At 53.7% G+C, this 27,579-nt stretch overlaps 1 long non-coding RNA gene across 1 annotated transcript; it reads right to left on the reverse strand.

Annotated features, from left to right (window-relative positions):
• Window positions 1–6,277: 6,277 nt before the first annotated feature.
• Window positions 6,278–10,552, reverse strand: LOC140596447 (uncharacterized). The gene is made up of 2 exons (XR_011998418.1): window positions 10,249–10,552; window positions 6,278–9,726 (listed from the first exon to the last, which is right to left on the reverse strand). It is a non-coding gene; the product is annotated as an uncharacterized lncRNA (long non-coding RNA).
• Window positions 10,553–27,579: the final 17,027 nt, after the last annotated feature.

The following is a 27,579-nucleotide window of genomic DNA, read 5'->3' on the forward strand; positions in this document are numbered from 1 at the left end:
ACGCCCCTCCCACACCGGGGTGCACCCTCCTGGTGGGTGTGGGGAGAGCCGGCAGGCAGCTGGAAGCAGGGTGGACCTGCCCGAAGAGCGCGCAGAGCCACACGCGGTGCAGGACACACGTCACACTCGGGCTGGCTCTGCGACCGTGCAAATCTCAGGGATTTCTCAGGATGGAAAATGCAACTGGGAGAGATGGTGAGCCCTGTGCAGATGCGTCCCAGCCCAGGCTCCCGGGTGCCCTCTCCACTTGCCCTGGGGCACCGCCCCACCCCTCCACCACCTCCGCCCCGGGCAGAGGCCGCCCCTGGGCACCCGGCTGAATCACCGTCCCCATCTGACCCACGGACAAGGTACCCTGCATGGTCCAGGGGCTCTGAGGGTCAGGAAGGGCGGGAGGTGAAGGGGCTCACCCTGGGTGATGTCCGTGGGCCCCCAGGTAACCACACGGGTGCTGGCAGGGGATGTGGGGGCCCCTCCAGAAATGCAGGCCGACAGGAGGGCCTCCCCCATACCAGCCGAGGGAACCATGCGCTCCTCTCTGACACCCGGTGGGGGGGTGCGCTCTCCACACTCAGCAATCCTGACCCCGAGCACTGCCAACCTGAGGCCCACCGCAGTCCAGGTGTAAATCGGGGGTTCCCGGACCTCCCCAGGGGTTCAGGAGCCCCTAGAGCAGCTCCCAGGACTCAGGAAAACCTCACGGACGAGATTACTGGGTTTTTATAAAGGACGTAACTCAGGAGCGGCCAGACGGATGGGACGCACGGGGCAGGGTTGGGGGCACCTGCTGTCCACCCCGGAGCTCCCGCGAGGGCCTTCCCAGACTTCTGCAAGCCTGCGTGACTCCTGGCCCCAGGTGACAGTCAAGCCCCATCCCCTCCCCTCTCCCTGGAGGTCAGAGGTCAGAGGTCAGAGGAGGGGGCTAAAAGTCCCAAGCTGGTCCTGGGCCAGGTGGTTGGTTTCCAGGCAACCAGTCTGGGCCCTAGGGGTTGGACTCCAGTCCCCTCATTAGCATGCGCTCAGGTGTGGTGGGCGGGGTTTCCCCTACCTCGGGGAGGATCTGCTTTCTCCTCTCCTGGTGCCTCATCCCCCAGGGAAACCCCAGCCTTTGGGGAGCCCAGGGCCAGGACCGAAGGAAAACCAAATCCACCGTTCTCACTACAAATGCCCTAGGCACAGCCCGGCACCTGCCCTCCCTGGAGCCTCCGAAGGAGCGTGTCGCCGCTCGGTCTGATTGGGGTGCAGAGCAGTGCCTGACCTCTGACCTCCAGCTGTGCATTTGTGATAAACTGCATTTCAGTTTTCAGCCCCTTGGCCGGGTTCCTGCAGCGGAGACGGGCTCTCCCGCTCACGCCTCTTCCTTCCCAGACGAAATCCCCCCGGGCTGGGCCAGCCTTCCTCAGGTAAAAACCCTTCTTGCTCCATGCTTTGCTGATTTTATAATCACACAGATTTGGGCCTTTGAATGGACCTCGATTTCCTGTTCTTGTTTGATCACACACCACCTGCCCGCGTGCTCTCTGAGAGCCGGACCTGGAGGACGAGAACCCGCGCGACCCTCCACAGGGCTCCAGGGACCCAGGTTACTCCTGGGAACCCAAGGGACCAAAGCCCAGCAATTCCACCTGCTGGTCCCAGCCTGGGAGTCAGTGGGATCACTGGCCTGTTGATTTTCTTCTTTAAGATTTTATTTATTTATTCATGAGAGACACAGAGAGAACGAGAGGCAGAGACACAGGCAGAGGGAGAAGCAGGCTCCATGCAGGGAGCCCGATGTGGGAGATGTGGGACTCGATCCCAGGACCCCCGGGGTCATGCCCTGGGCCAAAGGCAGCGCTAAACCGCTGAGCCACCGGGGATCCCGTGGCCTGTCAATTTTTGTCACAGAGTCACCCCCAGGGCTCGGGAAGGAATGCTACCTGCTGACCCATCTGGACTCTGGGCCTCCAGAACCAGGAGACAATAAATCCGTGTTGTTTGAAGCCACTCAGCCTGCGGACGTGAGTTACTGCAGCCACCCGTCCCCGCTGCATGTGAGGGAACAGCGCCCCAGGGCCGCCCCCTCTCTTTGACCCCCACCCCACTGCCTCGGTGGGTGACAGGGCCCAGGGAGCTGGGTTTACATCCCGTTTGGTGTCTGACCTCAAGCCTTCCGTGAGAATGTGAATCGCGTGGGCGTGGAAGGAATGGGCTTCCCCACGCAGCCCAGCCTCCCCGGCCTCCCGCCATACCGGCCCAGGCCCCGTCAGTGCTGGGCCACCGTGTCTGACGCCTAGAAACCACTTCTGCCCTTGCTGTTGGGGGCACACAGGCAGTGGGGCGGGGGGAACCCAGCGGGGGCCTCAGGGCCTCGGGTGGAAGGAGCCCTCCAGCCCCAGATGTGCCCGCAGACACGCGGACCCCCTCCAGACACGGCCTGGAGGACGAGAAACAGGAACAATGCCCAGGGATTTGGGGGGCAGCCAGGGTGCAGACAGGCTTGGCTGGGACACTCCCTCCCAGCCTCCCCCCCTTCCCCATCCCCTGCCCTGGACCTACGAGCCCCTGGGGAGCCTGCTGATGTGAGGGCCTGCCAGAGCCGCGCTGCCCCTCCTCCCTCCCTGCCGCTTCCCCGGTCCCTGTCCTGACCCGAGCAGGTGAGGCCTTCCCAGGAAGGCCATCAGCGTGGGGCCGCGGAGCCTCCTCCGGCTGCCCGGCCAGGGGGAGGCCGCCTTCACCCAGGGCTGGCAAAGGGCTGCAACCTGACCTCCCCTGTGAGGCCGGCCCTCAGGGGGCACCAGCCCGAATCCTGGGGGGAGGGTGCCTCTGCCATGAAAGAGCTTGCAGGTCCAGCACCATGCGCACCCTGTCAGGGCCTGTGTCAGGGGTCAGCCCACCTTCCCAGGGGCTCAGACTGTCCTCCCTGAGCCAGACCCCTGACCCCATGCTCCTGACCCCTTTCCTGCTGCCCACATGTCCCGCTTCCCCTCGCATGCCCCTGTGTGCCCCAGCAAGCCCCAGCATTCCCCCACATGCCCCAGCATCCCCCCGCGTGCCCCATCATACCCCAGTATGCCCCAGCATACCCCAGCATGCCCCAGCATGCCCCAGTGTACCCCAGTGTGCTCCTGGATACCCCATATGCCCCAGTGAGCCCCAGCATCCCCCCTGCTTGCCCAGCATCCCCCAGCGAGCCCCAGAATCCCCCCGTGTACCCCAGCATGCCCCAGCATGCCCCTGCATACCCCAGTGTGCCCCATCGTGCACCAGCATACCCCAGCATGCCCCAGTGTACCCCAGTGTGCCCCAGCATGCCCCAGGATACCCCATATGCCCCAGCATGCCGCAGCATGCCCCTGCATACCCCAATGTGTGCCATCGTGCCCCAGCATACCCCCATGGTGCCCCAGCATGTCCCAGCACTCCCCAGTGTGCCCCAGGATACCCCAGCATGCCCCCAGTGTGCCCCAGCATGCCTGCATGCCCCAGCAGGCCTCGCCCATCCTGCAGCCTGCATCATCTTCCTCCATCCGCACACACGTCTCTCTCCTCCCGGACTGCATGGCTCCGGAGGGGTGTCGGGTCTGCTCATTCACTCCGGAGTCCGGGGCCTGGAAGTGAGTGCGCCTGGCCCATCCGAGCGCTCTGCAAAGCTTCGCCGAGTCCCCCGGGGGAGGAAGGCCTGACACGATGATGAACAGGCACCTTTTGCCCAAGACAGGATCAACAGTGGCTCCTCCTTGGGTCTCAGGTGTTGGAAGGCCGACGCCAGCCTCGGGTGGAACCCAGGGCCGGTTCCTGCCAAGTGAAATGTCAGAGGGGACCCCGCTCCCTCTCCTGCCCCCGAGGAAAGCTCTGTGCCTCACGTGTCTCGGTGCTCGCCGAGGGCCCGTCTCGTCAGTTCATAAATTTAGCCAACAGCAGAGTTTCTGAAAGTGTATAAAGGAGAATTAAGGCTCCCTCCAGACAGCAGGGCTGTGTGGTGTAAATGAACCTCTTTTCCCCTCGGGCCTTTTATGGGGAGGGAGACGGAGGCCCCACCGCCATCTCCCCCCAAATCAGAGCCTCGCTCCTAAATCACTCCTGCCTGCGAAACCAGTGTGAGTGGTGTTATTTCCAGGATGCTTCTCAACGAAATGCGGGATGTGCGATGATCATTATTCTAACGTGGCTTGGGACCCTGGTCAAGTGGGGATACTGCACACGCTGCATTTCCAAGTCGAAGTGGCTGCGAAACATTCAGGGCCTTCCACGGAAGAGCAGGCAAGCCGTGCATCGGAGGGGCCACACCGCAGCGCAGTTCACACCCCGACAGGCCTCCCGTCCGCGGGAAGAGACGTTCTCCTGTCTCCCGGTCCCACCGTCCTCTCTGTCCGGAGTGCCAGCACTCCGCTGTCCCTGGCTCTGTCCCCAGGGCAGCATATCCAGGGGATAATCACAACAGGGGCCCACGGGGAGAGGCAGGAGACAGCCTTGTGCGCGGAGCAACTGCCCTTCCCATTGGCCCTCCCTGCCGCGGCCCCGGAGGGCGGATGTGCTGCCGTCTACATGCCATCTACCCCCGTTCCCCCTTCAGAAGGCAGAAGGGCCCTTGGTGGCATTTCTCCTGTGCTGAATAAGCCCCCAGGGCCCTCCGGAGCCGAGACGGCACGGCTCTGGCCTATGGCTGGGTCTGGCCCCCTGCCTGTTTTGTAAATAAAGTTTTATTGGCACATCGTGGCCCCTGCCACTGGCTTTCTGGTTCTCTGCAGCTGCTCTCGAGCTGCAGAGATGGAGATGAGTAGTTGTAACGGAGCCCGTGGGGTCCAGAAGGCTACGATCTTCACTCTCTGGCCATCGCCGAAGACAGCTGGGCTGTCTCTTTGGTGACACTGCAAGGCAGGTGGGGAAGGTGCCCTGCTGCACCTGGTGAGTCTTTGTGCACATGATCCCCTGCCTGAGGGACTCTTCCAGACAAGCTTTGCTTGTCTCCAGGCTGAGGGCACCTGTCCCAGCAGCCAGGAGTTTTTCTTACTCACACCCCTTCCCTCCTCTCCACTCTCCAGGGGGCTTCAGAGGGCTCCCCTCCACCTGTCTCCGGGGCAGACGTCCCCCCGTACCCCCCGCTGGAGCCTGCTGTGCCCGGTGGAGGGGACACCCATCTGTGGTGGGTGGTCAAGGCCCAGGCCGCGGGCAGGGCAGCTCTGTGGGGGTACCCAGTGCGATGGTGCCCAGCACCCACACACATAACGGCCTCACCGGCCACCTTCACCCCTCGTCTCTTCCCGATCCCTCTTCCCCTCTCCCCGCTCCCCAGCTTCTCCTGGGATTGCCTCCCTCCCAGACGTCCTGTTCTTGTTCTAGAAGAGCCCAGAGAGGAATAGACTGGGTTTTAGGCAGTGGTTGCCAGGGGCTGGGGGAAGCTGCCATGGCCGGAAACACTTCTGTGGCCTGTGTGTTATGATGTGTGAGCTCTGGGAGACCCCAGAGTGCAGCTTCTGGAGTCCACGGCAAGTGGAGGCTCAGAGCAACCCCGTCCTTGGCAGGGCTGGGGCTTCTGGGAGGGAGGCCGGGATGGGTAAGAGGAACAGAAAGCAGAGGAAGTTGCTGAGCCAGAGCCAAGAAGAGGGGACAGGCTGGGGCGGAAGAGCCTCCCCTGCTCATGCTGCTTCTGGCCGACGGTGCTGGCGTGCGGGGGCGCTCCAGCTGGACGGTCTTACGCAGTGCACGCCCAAGCAATGTGTGACTGGTCATTCAGTTCTTGGAGACAAGACTCAGCCTGGAAAAATGGATTTCTAAGGCTGCCCAGGGACGCGATGCGTTTCAGGAATGCCGAGGGGGCAGGTGAGCTGTCAGCCAGCCCCCGGCAGGGGACAGAGGGCACAGAAGTGAGGCCGGGACAGTGGACGGGCCTCCGGGTGGCATCTGGGTGGGTGAGGGGGCTGCAGGGTGGGGGCTGGATGAGGAGAGGGTGTAGGGCACGGACGGCCAACGGCCAACGGAGCAGCGAGCGCTTCCCGCCCTGCAGGTGCCACCACCTTCCCAGAACCACTCCTGTGGGGGCCTTGACGAGGACCTCCTGGGTCCCCTCTTCCTTCCTGGAGTCTGCCCCAGAGGACAGCCCATGACCAACTCCGGGTAGACCCTACACCTGCCCTCTGACCCTCTTGTGTGGACATCACGGATTTTAACTCCTCTGTTTGCTTCTTGGTCTTCACAAAAATGGCAACAATGTAAAGAAATCCTGAAGCAAACAGTGAATCTAGAATATCTGAGGGGAATGTCTCACAATTTTCCTTTGAAATAAAAGAGACATATGGACTCTCCATTTTATTTATTTCATACTGAACACTGCTGGTAGAAATAACACAAAATAAATGTGACAAGGAATAAAACTTCACACAGTAAAATGTATTATTATCGCTTCCACAAAATTTAAATATGCAAAATTTAACTAGGGAAATCTGAACGGTGTAGAAATTATGCACTTGAAAAGCAAACAGTATTTATCGTTGGTATAATGGGCTAAACCTTGTATGGCCAAATGGATCTTTGAGTCAGATATCTGTTATATAATTCACATGAAACAATTGATTCCCACAGAATTAATTTCAGTAAAATTAAAATGAAAACAAAACTATTTCTCGGAATCGTGTAAAAAATAATGGGGGCTCATGGTAGATTGAAAAATTCTGTTCTGGCAAAACTTGACCAATAGTCGTAATTCTATGTCTAAGATTGATATTTATTAAAATTGGATCAAATGTCCACATGGTTTAAAAATATCCTATTCTGGAAAATTAGCCACCCACCCATCCATCCATCTGTATGTTCACCCATCCTCTTATCTGTCTGACCAACCATCTTTCCATCCATCCATTCACCCATCTATTTATCCATTCACCATCCATCAACCCATCCATCCTCCCATCCATCCATCCTTTCATCCATCCATCTATTCATCCAACCATCGAACCATCCACCATCTGTTGATCCAGCCAGCTAGCCACTTTTTTAGTCCCTAATTCATTCCACAAAGTTTAAACTCACTTAGAAGAAAATGTAGTAAATAAAATAACCAATATGTTGGAATCTGGGGAAATATCAGAATTAGATGTCAGGCCAGTAGGAAGATGAGAAAGAAGCTATTTAGGTCTTGAGTTCTGGATCTGCAACAAATGGAAGCACACATTTCATTCTGAGCTTCTTGGTAGAAAAAGGAAAGGCGGCCAGTTACGTTTCCTTACTTCCTAGTAGGAGAAAACACACCAGTGTGTTAAGAAAAGCAAATCCTCACTTAGCATTCAGATCTGAAACATTTTCATCAGTGATGCCTCATTGGGGCAATCATAGAGCAGATAATATCCTCTGGCACTTCCCTGTGGGCCACGCTAGAGTAGCGTGCAGATGTGGATGACACGATAACAGGTCACAAGTCAGGAAGAATGACCTCTGGGCCCCATCAGATCTGCTCTATGGAGCTCAAAATAATGAGATTATATTTCTTTGTAAAATGTGATAATTCAGACCCTCCAGTCACTGAGAGCAATCATTTCAACAATGAATCTGAATTAGTGAGATGAGGTTAGATTGCCAAAAACAATCCCTGTCCCTGGACCCTCATTCTGGTTGTCTTGTTAAATCGTGGTGTAATCGATGAGTGAGTTGACACAGCCACATGCAGTGAGTGAAATGGCGGGGGCCCCCGAAAGTATGTCCACCTGGAACCCACGACTGCGACCCTATTGGGAGAAGGAGTCTGCGCAGATTTCACGAAGTTAAGGATCTCCAGCTGAGTTCATCCTGGATCATCCAGGTGGGCCCTAAAGCCAATGGCAGGTGTCTAAGTGGTGGGAGAGGCAAGAAGGAGAGAGAAGGGGGGAGGCTGTGGACAGCGGGCAGAGCCTGCAGCCCTGCATCTTCACCACAAGGAGCTCGAGGACGGTGGCACCACCAGAAGCTGCAGGGACGTGGAGCAGACTCTCTTCAGGGTCCAGATGGCACGGTGTCACAGAAAACCTTGATTTTGGACATGCAGCTTCTGGAACCACCCATCTGTGGCCGTTCGTTACGAAAACCTTAGGAAATGAATGCACCACGTATCAAAGTATTCATTTTTGGCTCCAGAATGCAGCTAGCTGCAAAGAAATCTGCAAAACAATAGATATAATCTCTGTATGGAAATTTTCTTCCTCCCCCAAGCCCAGGGACCTTAAAATAAGAACAGCAGAACTGGTAAAGAGAAATACGCTGCCTCTTCCAATACCTTGAACAAAAAGCTGATGATAAAAACCCATGTCCCTCATCTGTGAAGTGTCTTTGGAAGGTTTGCTGTGTGCCAGGACTCTGTTGGGGGCAGCGAGATGCGGGCAGGGGCCAGGGTCCGACTGGCCAGCTGGGGGTTCTGGGGGAGATTGCGAGCTTGCTGGGCAGGACCCCGGGCTGCTCCTGCCACCTGGACTGGGGGCAGGTGTGCCCAAGGGAGAGCTTCCAAGGTGGTGTCAGGTTTAAAGGGACCATGTTTTGGGGGACCCTGGGTGGCTCAGCGGTTTAGTGCCTGCCATTGGCTCAGGGTATGACCCCGGGGTCCCGGGATCGAGTCCCACATTGGGCTCCCTGCAGGGAGCCTGCTTCTCCCTCTGCCTGTGTCTCTGCCTCGCTTTCTGTGTCTCTTGTGAATAAATAAATAAATGAAAAATAAAGGGACCACGTTTTCGTGCATAATTTTCAGCTGATTGCAGGCTCTCAATTTGAGATTTCAGATAAAAACTCCCAGCGCCGCACTTTCAGAATTAACCTGGTCTGGGTTCTTCCTCATTCCCACCATTTAAGGCACCGTGTTATCTGTTCCTGCCCAAAGATGATTTTTCTTTTTTTTTCCGCCTTTAACACTCAAAGCAATGCCTCACCAAACTTCATCCAATTATCTCCCTGCAGCTTAATCGGACTGTTCCTGAGTTTCTTTTTTTGGAGCCATCTACTTTTGTTGCTAAAATTACACTTGGCTATCCTGAACTTGGTTCAATTATAATTCTCACTTCTGAAGATTTATTTCCTAAAAAAAAAAAAAAAGAAAGAAAGAAAGAAAGAAGAGGAAAAAAAGAAGAAAGAGAAAAAAGAACAAAAAAAAAAAAAGAAAAGAAAAGAAAAGAAAAAGGTAAAAAAAAAAAAAAAACCACCCTGGTCTCTGAAGCAGCATGGAGATGTTTCTGCTCCTTCTCATTGCTACCTGCTGGAACCCGGCCCCCGACGCCCCCACCCCCACCCCCAGGGACCCCTCCAGCGGGCATAGCAGGGACCTCCCTGTGGCTCTTTCAAAGGAATTAATAAAATAACAGATACTTGATAGAATGGAGTCACAATCTCTGTTGGGTAAATGTGCTTCTTCTCTTACTCGTGATCCCTTTCAAAGAAAAACAGCAGAACTGGGAAAGGAGTTCATGAAACTGCTTCTGCAGGATGCAGGGGAGATTGGAAGACAGATCACGCAGCCCTCTGTCTCGTGCTCCCGGAGCCCCGGGGGAGAGCCACGTCCTGGGGGCCTGCTGTGCCCTGTGCACACACCTCTGCACGCCGACGTCCGGGCCACCGCGCACAGGTTGCTCTCTTTATTCCAGAGTGGGAGTTTGAGGTCGGAGGTCAGCATCAGCCGCGGAGGGGCCAACTGAACTCCAGCCCCGTCCGGGGAGGGCTCCAGCCCCGCACCGTGTTGCTTCACAGCGCAAAGTCCTAGCTCGATGTTTCCGGGGTGGTCGTGCAAGGAGACCCCTGAAAGCAGATTGTGCGTTAGTGAATCTGTGAATCAGAGCTCGTAGCCCGCTTTGTTAGACACTGCCATGCGCATCACTATTTCAAGAGCCGATTAAAAAAATCAGTCGATTTTATCATTCACATTATCTTTCTTATTAAAATATTTTATTTATTTATTTGAGAGAGAGAGAGAGCATGAACAGGGGTGTAGGGGGTAGGGGCAGAGGGAGAACCAGACTCCCCACTGAGCAGGGAACCCGACTCGAGACTTGATCCCAGGACCCTGAAATCATGACCCGAGCCCAAGGCTTCACCAACGGAACCACCCAGGGGCGCCTACATTTTATTTTTCATAATCCCGACTGACCCACCCAAACTCATGTCCTAGGGTCAGGCTTGGGACATGACGTTGTAGAGCAGGAAAAATAATTTCTCCTGGGCCCTTTGGAGTTCTGGGTGGAGGCCCCCTCGCCATGCCCAGACCCCATAACAAAAAAAGTGATTAACACAAGAGAAACAGGAGCTTATGAATATAGATACCTCGTGTATCTGTGCAGAGACCCAGGGAAAGGGAGTAACTCTGCAAAATGCCCCGGGCCTCGTACCGTCACCTTTGTCTCCAGCTAAAGACAGAAGGAGGATCTGAGGGTGGTGGAGCCAGCGCTGGAGGGCCACCAGGAAAGAAGCTGGAGACGGTGAGACTGGGTGCAGGCGACACCCTGCCCGCCCCACCGGCAGGAACCGCCGAGATCGAGCGTCCTCCTCCTCTTCCCTGTCCCCGAACGAGGCAGCCTCCGAAAGGGAGAGGCCCCTTGTGAACGTGCATCTCCCCACAGAAGGGAACCGCTTCTCTGGCTTCAGAGCTTCTCTTGCTTCTGCTGTTTCTTAAAATAAGCAGCTCAAAATATTCCTTATGGCAAAGAAGCATATTCCGAGGTGGCATCCTTGCACATGCTGGGCCGGGTCAGTGTGCGGAAGGGAGTGGGGGGCAGACCCGAGCCCCCCCGCCCTGGGCCCGGGCCCGCCTCACCTGCTCCTGCTGCCGCCCCGGGAGCACCTGCCTGGGGCCACCTACACGGTGTCAGGCTTTCATATAAAATACCAGTAATTTCACCAGCAAGATGCGTTTATTGGGGAACAGCAGGGGAACTGTGATTCTAGACAAGCAAGCCCGGAGGCAAAGGGACAGTCAGCTTTCCCCAGGATTTTAGGAGGAAACCGGGGAGGGTGGTTTGGGACAAGGGTTGGTTCACATGCACAAGCGCGGGAGGTGTGGCGGCTTCTCCTCATGCGGTGGGGGCAGGAGGGACTGTCCCTCCTTCTCTTAAGAGCAGGTGATGTGGGGGGACCTGGGGGACCCAGTGGTTTAGCATCTGCCTTCAGCCCAGGGCGTGATCCAGAGGTCCTGGGATGGAGTCCTGAATTGGGCTCCCTGCAGGGAGCCTGCTTCTCCCTCTGCCTGTGTTTGTGCCTCTCTCTGTGTTTCTCATGAATAAATAAATAAAACAAACAAACAAACAAACAAAAATAAGCAGGCAATGAATTCCTGCACACCAGGCGTCCCTTGTCAGGTCCTTACCTGTGTGACTGCCTGGGTGGTTCCCGTGGAGACACCCTCAGGGCTTCCCGCTCCATCTAATGAGGTTTCACACCAAGTGACACTTTCAGGTTTTGTCCTCCTGATTCCCCAGCCCTGGTTACACGGGAGCATTTCCTCCTGAGCCCCGCACCTCGCTCGTCTAAGCGCTGTCGGCACAGAGGATACTTACAGGTGGCCGCTGGCCACCCTGGGGGGCGTGCGCTGGCCTGGGAGCCAGGACTACGGCAGGCTCAGCCCGGGAGCTGGGTGGGTGCAGGAGGGACCCTGCCCCGAGTGGAGCCCGCTTTCTGGTTGCTCAGACTGAGGGTCCCACCTGCCCCAGCCCATCCTCTACTGGGTCCCCAGATGGGGGCTCAAGCTCCTGCAGGGATTTCCTTTTTGGGGTAACAAGGTAGAGCAAAGGGAAGGCTTAGTATCAGAATGACCAGGTCCAGGGGCACCTGGGGGCTCAGCTGGTGAAGCGTCTGCCTTCGGCTCAGGTCATGATCCCGGGGTCCTGGGATCGAGTTCCGCATCGGGCTCCTTGCTCGGCGGGGAGTCTGCTTCTCCCTCTGCCTCTGCCCCTGCTGGTGCGCGCTCTGTCTCTCAAATAAATACATAAAATCTTTAAAAACAAAACAACAATTTTTTTTTTTAAATTAAGAAGATTTTAAAAATAAAAAATTAAAAAACAAAAAAAGAGAATGCCCGGGTCCAGCCCAGATCCAGCCCAGCGGCTTTGCGGCAGGTACTCGGCCCTAATCCCAAAGGTGCTGCCTTCAAGCAGGTGGCTGCGGTGCCTTCCCCGCAGGCAAGAGAAGCATGTGGGAGGAAGCTGGTACTCTGGTCCCTCTGCCCCCACCCGTGCAGCCCCCCTACCCCGACCCCTGCCCTGCTCGCTCCCTCTCACATGGCCTGTGGAAGGTCACGGACTGGGTGGAGTGGGTCACCTTGCCTCGATGCCCTCCCGGAGCCCGAACCCGCAGGCGTCCCGGACGAGGAGGATCCAGGCTGCGGGACCCCGCCGTGGCCAGGAGACGCGTCTCTTCTTCCGTCCTAGTTCTTTGGCTGGAGAGTTGGTTACACTGACATAAAACAGAGTCACAGAGACAAGCCTGTGGGATGTAGGACGCACAGCAGCCCCATGAGGACAGCAGGCCCTCAAGGCCGGGCATGGGGTCTGGGCGTGGGAGGCGGGGACCAGGTCACCCGGGGAGATGGGAGGAGCGGACGCCTGGGAAACACCTACCAGTCTTGGGGATGCAGCTTTCTGATATAAAACAGGGAGCTGATTTCTGACAGCAGCTCTCTCCCCGCGCAGGTCCCCATCTGAGGCCTCCCAGGCACTCAGGTGGGAGGTGCGGTGGACTCGGCTCCCCACCCGGAGGGGTGAGGTACGTGTGGGCAGGTGTGTCGGTGACCCTGATGTGCGGAAGCGAGCACCCCCCGGGAAAGCCCTTCCTGCCCACCTGTCTGCAGGCTTGAATCAAGCCGCCTTCATGCCCCAAAGACATCCCCAGAATGCTTTCTTGGCCGTGGCCTTCGAACCCTAACGTCTCTTCTCTCCTACGTCAGCCATCGCTCCGCTCGACTGCTGATGGACAGACGCCTGAGGGCCCGCTCCCTCCCGACTTTGAACACGGACGCTGAACCAGTTCCGAAGGCCCATCGGGGCCGGGCAGGGGTCGGCCTGGGGAATGTGCGGGTTCGCGCGGGATGGGGTCAGGCCTCCAGGAGGCTGCATGGTGAGGCCCCGGCAGGCAGCGGCACGAGTGGCCCTCTGGATCCCTACAGGGCACGGCCACCCTTTTGGAGACGGCAGGTCCTCCCACTGGCGGCCGGGACTCACCGCCCCGTCGGGGACCGTTTCAGGGGCACCGGGCAGGTTGGTGCGGACCCTTGCGTCTGTGGTCTTCAGGCCAATCCCGTAGAAACAAAGGAACTCACCGGGAATGTCCTCTGCCCCCTTTGTCCCTGGATCCACATTTCGCACTGGAGGCCTCATCCCAGGACCCCTGACGGGACACCCCCTGGCACTGAATTCAGGGAAGGAAAACAATCAGCCTGGCTCCTTAGCAAATGCTAGGACGGGTATGCAGAGCTGTTGGCTTTGTAATTCACAGCTATTAAATTCCTGAGAGAGGTGATAAAAACTTTTCCTTGGGGCAAGAAAGTACAGAAGAGATGAAGAGAAGTGTAAAATCACTCTTAGACCCGGGGCTTTGATACAGTTTGGTAACGTGATGAGTAGCTATCAGCTTGGAATTCACACCCAATCAATTCAGCAACTAGTCGCATAAACCAGGCTCCCAAGTAAGTGGCGCCAGTCCCAACGCAGGATTTCATTTGAAGGGACATAAGCAAAATACTTTCAAATGCAAAATTTATTTTTTATTTTTTGGCTATCAAACCACTAGTGTAAAAACATACATTCAAACATTAAATTAGGGGATCCCTGGGTGGCTCGGCGGTTTGGCACCTGCCTTTGGCCCAGGGCGCGATCTTGGAGTCCCGGGATCGAGTCCCATGTTGGGCTCCCGGCATGGAGCCTGCTTCCTCCTCTGCCTGCGTCTCTGCCTACCCCCCGCACCCCCCGCTTTATGTCTATCGTGAACAAATAAAAAAAATAAAAAATAAATTTAAAAAATCTTAAAAAAAAAAAAAAAAGCATTAAATTAGGTTTAAAGACGAAAAAGCCTGTCCTGAGAGGCGGGCTCAGGAGTCCACAGGCCTGGGCCCACGGGGGCGCCTCCCCGGCTGCCCCGACTCCGCGGGGAAACGGCGTGTCGCCCTTCCTCCTGTCTGGGGAATAATCATGGTCTGATGAGCTGTAGTTTGACTTTCTTGTTTCACTTCTCAGGAGAGTCTGCCGCCGACATGCTGAGTGTGGGACAACGTCACCGGGAGGCCTACCTTCCTTAAATTCTTACCTGAAGTTTCTGAATGAACAAAAGGATTTCGAAGGCGCGGTTGTTCTTCGTTAAACAGGCCTTGCTTGCTGGAGCGCAGGAGGCAACGTGTCTTTTGGGGCGATTCGGAAAGCCGTTACAGCGAAGACGGAAAAGGATCTTCAGTTTCTGTAGCCGTTTATCTCCAAAGACGCCTTGGGACCCACTTGGATCCCTGCTCATTTGCCAGATCTCAGATTAGAGGGGAAGTTCACGCAGCCTGGCCCTGACGAGTGTTTGGGGACCTACAGCAAGAGGACGTTCTGTGCTACGTGTCTAAACATCTGAGTTAAGAATCTGTTAAATGCATTGTGTCTTAACCTCCTACTTGGACAAATACGCTGCCATGATGAGCTGGAGGCCGAGGGCTGAACTGAGGATTCTCAGACCCTGGGGAGCCTCACACATGTGGCCGCACGTGGAGAAGCAGCCCCCCATCCGGGGTGCAGGCCCGGTGCTGTCCCTGCCCACTCCACTGGGCGGAAGTCTGCATCCTGGGCAACTGGGGGCCTGGGCGGGAAGGTGACTATACCTACGAGAGGGGCACAGACGAGCAAGCCCTCTGAAGTTCTTGGGCAGGTGTGAGAGCACCACAGCTTGCCTTGGTTGCCCCAAAATGGAGAGAAATGAGCATCGTCACCAGGGATGAGCACCCCAAGCATCTCATCCACGGCAGCAGTCATGGCGAGGTTGGGTCCATGAGTCTGAAAGTGATGGAAAGTCCTTTACTACCAGCCTGCTGAAGACCGGGCATGGTCTGGGGGGCCCGGGACTCTGTGCGGATCATCGCCAACTGTTCACCTGTTTTGGAAAGTGACTATGGGGATCATATCTAATTATTACCAAATGCAATACTGAGCATGAAACACATCCGAAAACCCCTTTGAACGAGTTCTATTGGTATTCTGAAGACCATTTACTCACACACTCACACAGAGAAACTTTTTATAAACTGGCATCCGTCAGGAAGAAAGAGGTCCCTGACATTTAGCACAAATCCCCCTAAAAGCTTGGTCTGGGGTGGATTTGCCAGGCTGCGCTCCCAGCACGGTCCCTCCAGGTGCCTGAGAGCCTGCCCATGACAGCTGCGACAAGCAGCCACACGCGAATGTCTCTGTCTGCATCCCTGTTGCTCTGAGGATAGGTTTTTGGAAGTATGATTATGGCATTAAAGGGTATAAACTCTTTTAACTCTACTCCCATATATTACCAGATTGCTTTGGAGAGAGGCAATTCTAGTTTATATTTCCAGCGGCAGAGAAGAATATAGCCATTTCCTCCACCCTCCCTAACATCAAATACTATGCTTCTAAATTGCCAATTTGAAAGATGAAAAAAAAGTTCCATAATTGTTCCCATTTGCATTTTAGAATTACTTGTGGAGCTGAGCATTTTTCATGCTGGATGCTTCGTCTGTGACTTATCTGTTCAGTCGTTGGTTTCCTTAATGGCGGATCAGCACTCCGGAAGTGCTGAGGATATTAAGACTTTGCTGGTTTGTTCTTAATATTTTCCCTAACAAGCTCTTTATGCCTTAATGACAGAAGAAAAGGCAAAATATTATTTAACGGCAATAAATATTAATGAGATAAACCCTTCTATTAAATGACAGAGACTACCAGATTAAGGTAATGCGTAAAATGTACTTACAGCAAACACACATGAAACCAATGGTAATTGATAAGCGATGATAGAGACAAAGCTGCTACATCTTGGGCATTAATTACTGGGTGCAGCGTGGTGTACAAGCCTTCTCTAATGGGATTTCCCTTTTGGAAATGCTCATGCAACCTCTTACTTCCCATCAATGGCATTTGCACGCAAGATCTCCCATGAGCCTGTCTTCCAGCACCATCGTGAGGTCCTGGAGAGCAGCAGGTGCCTCCCTCTCTCCTGCATTCTTGAATCCCTGCATCCGACAGGGCCTGGTACACTGTGTGCTCACTAAGTAATTGTTCACTGATGGGCCCTAAATTCTCTATCTCATTTAATTCTTACAACAACCCCGCAAAGAGCTATTATCGCTCCCGATTTACAAGTTGAGAACAGGCTCTGAGAAGCTAAGTGATTTTCCTAAGGCCAAGTGTCTCCTAAGTGAGCCGCCCGGATAGAAGCCCCAGTTTGATTGATGGCAAAGCACTGTCACTGCACCGTGGAAAGGCTGGAGATAAAGCAGCAAGTAAGATTTATTGATCGAAAGCAAAGGAAAAGAAAGGAGGGCTGGCCATAAGAATTTAAAATAAAGGTCAAATTCAAGGCGGCAATCATGGAGTAGACAAAGAGGGGCATTGTGTGTTGATGAGAGCCACATCACGCCCCTCAGTGAGGACATACCAGACTTGAACATTTTGTATGAAATACCAACAGCTAAACATACAAACGAAACCCTAAGCAATACAGATATAAGTGAGCAGCAGCTCATTTATAGTACATTATGTATCAAATAGAGCATCTATAAATTAAAGACCTGATGACTCTGGATAGTCTTACAAGGTTTTAGGAACTTGTTTCTAGCAAACATTGAATGGCGCAAAATTATAGTCTCATCCTTTTAAACTGCTATGAAACATTCGCAAAATAGTGATTATATGTTAGACCACAGCAATAATATCAATTAATTAATTCTAATGCATTAAACTAGAAATTAATAAAAAAAAATTGCTCAGAGTGCATTGCTTGTAAAGTAAAAAAAAAAAAAAAAAAAACAACTCCCTAAAATGACTCTTACATCAAAAGATACATGAAAATAACCAGAGCAGGCGAGTCAGGCTCTTGGAACCGCCGTGAGCCCCCAGCACAAAGCCACTGGTGGGAGGACACCATGACCTGTGTGCAATGCAGAAAGATGGAAGGATCCCCTTGATCAGCCCTTCCTTTTTGAAAAACCTTTCTCCCTCTAATTAGGCTTTTGTGCACAATTCTCGAATCTCACAGCATGAAAACTAGGCTCCCAACTCCCATCCCCTGTGCTTGCCACGATTTTTCCCTGCTCCCTCCTGTTACACTTTGGAGTGGTGAGTGAGTTCTTGGCCTGCAAGACCTCAGCTCTCAGCTGGAAGTTCCCCGAGTCTCCAGGGCAGGCCGGGGCCAAGAAGGCATCTCCTGTCCATGCCCGGACAGAACCCTATGGACTCTTAGAGCAATGAACTATAGGAGTGGGTTGTTCTGCCCTGATCTCAGCTCCCCCTCCCCTGAAGAAAGCTCCTTGAGAGAGCAGGTGGGGACGTTTCTGAATCCCTGGAGTCTAGTGGCCTAAAAAGGACAAATTAACTAATTAACCAAGTTGTTGTCTCTAATTGGGATTTAATAGTTAACAATGCATGACATATATCAGAAATTACTGGGAACTTCCAGTTTCTGCTTCAACATGTCAAAACCTTGGAAATCATCACTCCCATCCTGATAGGAAAAATAAACTGCAAAATCTAAAAATCAACAACTTGGGATGCCTGGGTGGCTCCATGGTGGAGCATCTGCCTTCAGCTCAGGACATGACCCCAGGGTCCCGGGATTGAGTCCCTTATTGGGCTCCTTATAGGGAGCCTGCATCCCCCTCTGCCTCTATCTCTGCCTCTGTCTATGTCTCTCATGAATAAATAAATAAAATCTTTTTAAAAAGTAAAAAAACAAACAAACAACTTTTCGGGAACCATCAGATGATGGAGGTCAAGGTCAAATCACTGCACATCAGAGACAGGCATATCTAGAGTGATGAAATTTGAGATCTGCTTACCCAAGTGGAAGCCCCCAAAGCCGTAAGCGGGTGGGAATATGTAGATGGTCATTCTGACACGTTGCTGGAGGTTGAGGGTGGGTTGACCAGAGAGACAGAAACTTCTGGGGGCCTGGGTCGGGCCGCCCTGGCTGGGGAAGGGAAGGGCAATCCTTGTGAAATATGCCAGAGCCTTCTCTATAGCAAACACCTACTCCGCAAGGCAAAAAGGACTTTACCAGGGGTGATTGCAAGTTCTTGTCCCAGCTGGACCGGAGCCCCCTCTAGCTGTCCTGTCTGACCCAAAGTGGTGGACTCATTGTCCACGTGACACAGTGCTCGAGGATGTGGATTGGGAGTGCCACACGTGGGTGGAGGAGGGAGGAAATGCTGCTGAAGAACATGGCCCAGAGACACACGCCCGCCGTGGTCAGTTCTGGGGGCTGCCCTCCCAAAGGGCCACACTCATGCAGTTTCCAAAATCTATTCTCTCCCAGCTCAGGGGAGCAGATGTTTGAAAACCAGATGCCCACAGGGCAGCGCTACCTGCAGAACAGGCAGGGGAGGCCTCCTTCCTCGCCTCTTCCAGCTTCTGGTGGCTCCAGGAATATCTCAGGACCCGAAGGGAGTAACTTGGGAGCCCCGAGGAGCCTGTGCAGGAGATCTGCACTCTACTTGCAAAGCTGCCCCCCACACGGTGTGGGTTAACAAGTCTAATACTTGCTACGTCTGTGTGCTGGAACCAACCGGTTCGGGAAACGGACGGTTGGTGAGTTCACAATGTTAGAGCGGGATTTACAGATAAGCTGCAGGAAGAGGCTGGAAGAATGATCCATGAGGTGATAGACACGATGAGCTCATGGTTAGCCTAATATAGATACAGATGGCTACATATCGGATATTTATAGGTATGCGGATATTCATGGGTTTGTAGAACACATATATTCCCTCACTCTGGAGCTGGAGGGTCTGGGAGCACTGACACCCTAATGGCAATGACGAGATGTATAGATACACACATACCGCGTCAGATTGTGGGTTCTGGTACCATTCTCCAAAAACAAACCAATGAACCAAAATGAAAAACGAAAAGCAGGGCTCACTTGGGGAAGCGACTGATTCCTGGATCCGGGGCAGGAAGGACAGGAGATGGGCCTGCAAGTCCGTGCTCACGACAGTCAACAATCGTTCTGGAGCGACATCAGGGAGCTCCCGACAGAGGAAGGCAGACACATTCGGACGACAAAATCAATCAAGCTGTGTTGGATTACAACCCAAAGTATAAATATCCACGAGTACACGCAAATGTAAAGAATTGCACAGATCAATAAATGGGGGGGGGGGGGGGGCGGAGATGAATATCTGGTTCAGAATAATCCCGAATGATTTCTGCAGGTGCTGTGCCCTTGGAAAGATGGAGCAAGGCTCCCACCTTCTTACGCGTGGGTTGCACGTCATGACTTCCTTCCACCATGTGGCAAGGGGAGCCACCCGGTAGTGGGGAGGCCTGAACTACACACCTCGGTCTGGCGGTCCAGGGCAACACCGGCACGGTCAGTTGGGTGATGGCACGTGTCCTCCACAGGAGGTGACGGGAAGGGCACATCACCTTTGTGGTCTTCGACTGCCAAATCCAGAACCCCAGTGTAACCATGAAGAAAACATCAGGCAAATCCCAACTGAGAACCTTCTATGAAATAGTGGTCAGTGTTCCTCAAAACTGTCAGCTTCACAAAACAAAAAACAAAAAGCAAAACAGGGAAAGTCTAAGAAACCCGTCCAGGCCAGGAGTCACCCGGGGGTAGGTGGTGACGGAGTATCATTGCACCGCACATGAAATCTTGGAAAAGAAAAAGACCTTAGGTAAAAATAAGAAAGTTTTGGAGTATGGACTTTAGTCATGAGTATCGTATGAGTCTTGGTTGGTCGGTTACGACAAAAGTACCTTGTTAATGTAAGATGTTAATAAGACGGGACACTGTGTGGCGGAGATAGAAACTCTTGGTATTATCTGTGCAACATTTGTGTCGCTTCTGAAGTAAAATATTTATTAAAGGGCAGTCCGGGTGGCTCAGCAGTTTAGTGCTGCCTTCAGCCCAGGATGTGATCCTGGAGACCCGGGATCAAATCCTGTGTCGGGCTCCCCGCAGGGAGCCTGCTTCTCCCTCTGCCTGTGTCTCTGCCTCTCTCTGTGTCTCTCATGAATCAATAAATAAAATTAAAAAAAAAAGGTTATTAAAATAGATTCATCAAGGGCAGACGTATTTTAATAGCAAAACAAGTTTAACTGGCAAGAAAGGACAGAGTCTTCAAAGAACAAATTACCTTTTCCTGCAAAAAAAAATTTTTAAGATTTTATTTATTCATAAGAGACACAGAGAGAGAGGGAGAGACAGAGGCAGAGGGAGAAGCAGGCTCCCTGCGGGGACTCGATCCCAGGACCCCGGGATTCCGCCCTGAGCCGAAGGCAGATGCTCAACCACTGAGCCACCCAGGGGCCCCTTTTACTTGCAAAATTATTGTACAGGCGAGCAAGGTAGTGTGACAACAAAACTAAAGGACAATGGGAAATTGGGGGCAGGCAAGGGACCGCATCGTGATACTGGGTCTCTAGCTTAGCTGACACTGGCTCAGTGCATGAGAGGGACCAGAATCCACCCGAAGCTGACGCTTTGTCTGAGCCAGACCTTCGCGGGTAGCATCATGCCCTGAGCACCTCACATAACTTCAAACACTCCCCCGCGCGCCTCAAGCCTGCAAAGGTAATGCAGGGCATGCACCCGTTAGGTAGATTGTCCTATTTCCTTATTTCTCTCAAAGCATTTCTTAAAAGAAATAACGCATTACACTTCAGTGGGATCCCACCTCTTCTGGCCTCGGATCCCGTTCCCTCCTCGGTCTTCCGAGACTGGCTTCTCTCCGGCTCTCCCCCATTCCTACGTGTGCCTTTACAAATAAACAAGACATGCTATTGATTTCTATTGCTCTACGATTTTACGTTGATAGAACTGTTACCTTACCTTTCGCAACTTGTTCTTTCTTGCTCCACATCACGTTTTGGGTTTTATCCTTGTGGAAATCCACGTGATTTTAGCCAATGCATTTTAAGTGCGGGTGGTATTTTTTTTTAAAGATTTTTTTATTTATTTATTCATAAGAGACAGACAGAGAGAGAGAGGCAGAGACACAGGCAGAGGGAGAAGCAGGCTCCATGCAGGGAGCCCGATGCAGGACTCGATCCTGTGTCTCTAGGATCACGCCCTGGGCTGAAGGTGATGCTAAACCGCTGAGCCACCCAGGCTGCCCAAGTGCGGATGGTATTGTTTCATAGACATGTAACAAATTCTCCTTGCGTGTAGGTTGTTTCCAAAATTTCTGGATTGAAAGGTCTGTGTGTCTTTGGCGTTACTTGACGTTTCCAAATTAATTGCATCCACATGATTGGATGGAAGCACCATCCAGCGCCTGGCAGCATCTGAGCCCTGCAGCCAGGCCGACTCCAGAACCCCTGCTCCCCAGGGTTCTGCTCCCCTGGACTCAGCTCTGGGCCCGGCCCTCACGTCCTGCAGGGTCTGGCAGGCAGGCGGGTGAGATGTGTGATGCTTGATCATAACACATGTTCTCCCGGCTTCTTTGGAGGGGAATTCAGGTTTGTTCCAACACTCCTATGTCCTCGGGGTCCACACATCTTTTACTTCATCTGATGCTGCCACAGGCTCTTGAACCTGGTTGTATCTGCTGACCGTGCCTCACAGACATGCGAGCGTCCAGTCCACCCTCGGGAGCGTCAGGTGCAGGTGGGTTGAGAGGCTTCCAGCGGGAGCTGCACTTCCTGCCATCATGGTGGGGCCGGGGAAGGCTGGGGAAGGTTCGGGCAGGAAGGGTGTCATGGGAACACAGCACAGCTCTGAGGCTGGGCAGCCACAGAGGGGACGTCCCTCCGGCCACCTCCCTGGGCTGGCGGAGGGAGCGCACGAGAGACCACGCACGGGGAGTCGCTGCCCCTGGGGGCCACTGGCGGTGCACTGCCAGCCGAGTCCTGGGGCTGCGGGCCTGCAGGGCAAGGCCCAGGAAAGAGCCAGTGCAGCCATGTGAGCCGAGCTGGAGCTGGCGTCCAGCGGGGCTGTCGGCCTCCTTCTCTGGTCACGTACGTCTGAGAACCGTGGCCTCGATGTTACTTTGCCTTTTCCCAAATCTCACACTGGGCAGTGGGACCCTGAGGGAAGACAGTGGAGGAGAAGAGATTTAAGCAAGTGTCGACCGGGGTGGCACTGTCTGCCCTGGCGAGCTGACCTCTGACCCAGTGTGCACCACGCTCTCCTCCTCAGCTTCTTGCTCACACATCTGTCCCCCCCACCTTCCTTCTGCACACGTAGCTATTCTATGAAAAATATGTGTTCATAGCATCTCATCTTACATTTCGAGAGGAATTGCATTAGCAATGGATTTTTAAAAATGTATTGATCTGTCCTATTGGTGAAACTAGAACTTTGACTACGGTATGTAATACCCGGACCCGAACCTCCAAGGTGCCTATTTATGTCCGTATTTTGCAGATGATACTTTGTCCAGGCCTAAGAGGGGTCGCGTGGTGCCATGTCAGCACGGGGACTGTGTCCGCAGATCCCCAAGCGGATGCTGTCTCCGTGGGCAGGTGTCAGGAGACTGCGCTCCGTCCGAGCTGCACTCTGTCCCTCCCGGGGGTGCGCGCGCAGGAAGGCGCTGGCTCCTGCCCCACCTGAGTCCACCTGCGGCTGCGTCTTGTGGCCACCATCACCGGCGGGCGGGGTGCAAGTGCGGGGCCATTGGCTCGCGGCTGAGGCAGCCCCGCTTTCAAGTGTCCGTCTGTCCCTTCCTTTGTTGTCGATCAGCTTCTGAAGCCTCATCCTCTTTATAGTGTCTCCTATGTCAGATTCAACCTCTTAGTCTGGTAAAAACCCTGATTGTTCACTGCTCCAGGTGGTTTGTAGTCATGGCTGGATGACCCCTCTACCCCCGGAAGGTTCAGGGGCGAGCTGTGTGTGCGCGGTGGCGCAGGCTGACGTGTTCCCTCCAATTCCATATGTCAGAGTCCTGACACCCAGGACCTTAGAACGTGACCATGATTGGAGACGGGGCTCCTACAGAGGTGATGAAGGTAACATGAGGTCATTAGGGTGGGCCCTGGCCCGATCTGGCTGGGGTCCTGGTAAGCAGAGGTGAGGACACAGATGTACCAAAGGATGACCACGTGGGGACACAGGAGAGGATGGCCACCTGCAGGCCAAGGAGAGAGACCTCAGGAAGAACCGACCTTGCTGACCCCTTCCTTAATCTCAGACTTCCAGCCTCCAGGACTGTGGAGGATGAATGCCTGTTGCTTCAGCCACCTGCCCACACCCATCTGTGGTATTTGTTACGCAGCCTGAGCTGACTAATGCACCGGACCAGTGACCCCAGCCTCCTGAGTGTGCTTGGGGGTGGGCATGTGACCCACGTGGGGGCTCTCCCTGCAGCCACTGAGAAAAAGAAGCTCCCTGTCCCCAAGATTCTGGGGCAGTCGGCCTGCAGGCCAAGGCTGCTGGTGGCCAGCGTGGTCCCTCATGGAGGAAGGCTGCCTGAGTGAGGGTCAGCGCAGAGTAAAACAGTACTGGGACGTGGAGGGACAGAGGCCCCGCAGCAGAGGCTGGCATGTGTTCAAGTCCAGCGGTGCGGCCCGTAGGGCTCTGCCTTGGGGGGGGGGGGGTGTGCTGCAGCCGTGTCCTGGCCCTGCCCGTGGCTGGAGCAGGTCTGGAGATGGGGCCCTCCCCGAGCCGTGGGTGGCAGGTCACATCCCAGCGACCTCCTGCCACCACGGGAGCGTGAGGAGCGTGATGGAAACTCAGGCCGACGTGAGTGATCTGCATCTCCAGCTCTGTCTTCCTTTTCTTAAGCAAGTGGCCTGATTTTTGTAGAATGCGGCTTTTCCCGGAGGGTAAAGTGAGCAGATTTCTGGAGCTTGAAATGGCAGTAGTCATTGCATTAACTTGCCTCCCCTTAGAACATCGTCCTGGTTTGTTCTGGAAATGACAGGGGTGACCCGGTGGCCGGGCTGGGCTCCCGGACCCGGGGATGGAGGCGGATGCTGGGACCTGGGGCCTTCTCCGGGGGACACCCCAACGCAAGCTCCCGCCTCTCCTAGTGTTTACCTCACCCAGAAAAACTGCTCAGTTTCCCCCTCAATTTGCTGGGACGACGGCGAGACAAGCATTAAATCAGCTGGGGCTCACTTGTTCCTTCATTCCTTCATTCCTTCATTCCTTCATTCCTTCATTCACTTCTGGAGGCAGGTGAGGATCACACGTGTGAATACAAGCGGTCTACACAGGGCCCCTGACTTTAGCACTGATGTTTCCGATGGAATTAAGACACGGCAGCCATGCAGAGGCAGACACCGTCCCGTGGCTCGTCTGGAAACTTTGGGATGCTCCGGCGACCGCTTCACAGCATCCTGCCTCCCAGAGACCGGCTTTGGCTGGAATGAGCCCAGCGGAAGCAGACGGGCAAGAAGGTGCCAAGTGGCCGGCCCCAACCCTGCTCCACCTGAGACCCGATCAGGCAAGTGTTCCAGGAGCGGGAAGCAGGTGCTCAGTGGAGTCTAAAGACCCCGGTGTCGCCCCCGGGACGCGATCTGTGGGAGGGTGGGGCGGCCGCGGGGCAGAGGAGACGACGGCACCCATGACACCCAGGTCAGCCGGATGCCTCCCTCTGGGTCTTGTTCGTGCGCAGCCGCCTGACCAGGCCCTGGCTTGTCACTGCGGCCGGGTGGCACCGTATTCTCTGAGAGCCACCCGGGGTTCGGTGGGGTCCCTGAGGCCCACCAGGAGGAGGTGGCCTGGAGGGAAAGCCAGACTCGGGGAAAGACACACAGACACAGATGTCCAGTGTTTAAGGGGGGCCGCTCTGAAATTCTTTGGATCTGACCTTGAATCTCAACCTCCTCATTTGCTACCGTTTTTGAACTTGAGTGAAACAAACTCTCCGGGCCTGGTTGTCCCGGAGTGACCTGTGGAGGTACAGAGAGCAAGACTGAGCCCTGGTCGTCCCGTGGAGACCAGGTGGAGGTCAGAGAACAGGACTGAGCCCTCGTGGCTTCTCCCAGCGCCGAGGCCTAGTGGGCACTCAGTGAGCACAGGCTTGGCTCCGGACCTGCAGAACACGGGCCAGCGCGCCTCCTCCACAGCACACAGGCCTCTTGTTGCCACACATGCTCTCCCGGGCTTCCTCTTCCACCGACTGCCCTGGTCCACCCTCCGGGCACTACTGTCTGACATCACGTTCACACTCCCCACCTAACCCCCTCACAGCGGTCCTCCGACTGTGGCTGGCAGGTCAGGCTCTGCTTGGATGCCCACAGGCCCTTTCCCGTCCAAGGCGGTGCTGTCCCCACTGTGACTGGCACCTGCAGCCCTTCCTTCTTTGGGGACCGGCCCCAGGCTTTGGGCACTGCATGTGCTGTGCTGGCCAAGGGCCCAAAATGCCTGGGAGATACTGGCCTGGCTCCTGCCCCACCGGCGTGAGATGATGGCCTGGCCCTCTCCCCTTGGTGTGGTCTTCATACCCAACACTCATAACCACAGTCTAGCCATGTGCAAAATGTCAGAGCAACCCAAGTTGAGGGACAGTCTACAAAATGCCTGCTCCATACTTCTCCAACCATCAAGGTCATCTAAAACAAGAACACGCTGAGGACCTGTCATAGCCCAGAGATGTGGAAGTGGCCCAGAGATGTGTCATAGCCCAGAGATTACTACATGTAATGGTGCATCCCTGGATGGGATCCTAGGGCAGAAAAAAGGAAATTCTAGACAATCTAATGGCATCTGGATAAAGTATGAACTTTAGTTAATAATAACATATCAATATTGGTTCATTAGCTGTGACAAATGTACCACAGGAATGGAGGGTGCTAACAATAGGGAAATTGGATGTGGGTGTATATAGGAACCCAGTGTACTATTTTTGCAACTTTTCTGTAAATTCTAAAATAAAAGTCTGTTTAGGGACATCCGGTTTCAACTGTGACAAGGAAGGAGCTTGAAAGTTGCCGCTCTCGTCTTTACAATGAGAAAAAAGCTGAACACACTGAAAACCAATGACTTTTCTTGAACCATCAGAGAATGAGGGGAGCCGGACAAATCATCCCCCACAATCCGTAGGGACAGAAATGAGGAGAATCATGGCTGAGATCAGTTTATTTGGAACAGCAGCCACTGATGCCACAAACTGAAAGGAAGGCCTAAGTGCTAATTTTGACAAATGATAGAGGCTGAACATGGAAGCAGGGGGTGAGAAATTGCCTGGATCTCCACAGGAGCCCCCATATGTCCTCATAATGAGGAGCTCAAGAAACCCCCCTGGAGGCTGTGGCTGGGGAAGGCAAGTGGCCCTGCTGAGATGCACCCAGAGCATTTTGCGTCACAGCGACCTACTCCCTAAGGAAACACCTTTACAGAAAGAGCCTTCTTTCACGTAGGCTGGAGGGGGAAGGGCAGCCGGCAGATCCCAGTCCCCTGCAGCCCTCCTGTATCACCCAAGGGGGGAAAAAAGCTAAGAAGTCCCCATGAAGGGGCACCTGGGTGGCTCAGCGGCTGAGCATCTGCCTTCAGCTCAGGTTGTGATCCCGGGGTCCTGGGATCGAGTTCCACATCAGGCTCCCTGCAGGGAGTCTGCTTCTCCCTCTGTCTGTGTCTCTCATGAACAAATAAGTAAAAATCTTAAGAAAAACAAAAAAAAAGAAGCCCTCGTGAGGGTCACAGCTCAGGGCACAGCACCACTGACAGGCAGAGAGCTGGTCCTAAGACTAAACATTCCCCCCTCTTCCCCCCTCTACCACCCCATCAATGAGACTGCACCACAATAACAGTGGATTGCAGCCAAAAGAGGCAAAATGTGCAGATTTGTAAGAAAGAGTTATTAGGAAAAACCAGAGACATCAGAGTTGACAAAAGCAAGGACATTATAGGAATTTGAAGACTCTGATGCCTACAGCTACAGAGAGTATGAAATATATCCTAGTCAGGTTAACATGAAACACACCAAAGACCTTTTATCTCCATTTTTACCCAATAAACCATGTCCAGATTTCGACCAAAAAAAAATTTATAGAACATGCTAAAGGCAAAAACAAACAAACAAAAAAACAAACCCACAATAAAACAACAAAAACACATCTCAAGACACAAAGCAAGCATGAGAAACAGACTCAGATATGACACAGATATTGAAATTTTCAGACAAAGAATTTCAAATAACCATGATTAAAATGTTAAGGGGTCTAATGGGGGAAAAAAGTCTGTCACATGTAAGAACAGATGAGTAAGGTAGCAGAGAGAGAGAAATTAGGAGACAGAATCTAAAGGAAATCCTAGTTTTGGGGAGGATATTTTTTTCTATACCCTTTAAGATTCTTCTAAGAATTAAATGGACAGGAGGTAGATTAACAGGAGAAAATAAAAATTAATGACATAGAAATGCAACTCCAAAGACAGTCTGGCAAAATGAGGTCTGTATGTCATCCTGAGCTAAGGAGAAGGGGATGAGGGTCTGGGGCCACAAAGAAGAGGAAAGCAATTTATGGGAAGATGAAAAAGAGTAAATGTTTGGTAAACAAA

This window comes from Vulpes vulpes, unplaced genomic scaffold, assembly GCF_048418805.1.
Source record: "Vulpes vulpes isolate BD-2025 unplaced genomic scaffold, VulVul3 Bu000000626, whole genome shotgun sequence".
Lineage (NCBI taxonomy): Eukaryota > Metazoa > Chordata > Mammalia > Carnivora > Canidae > Vulpes > Vulpes vulpes.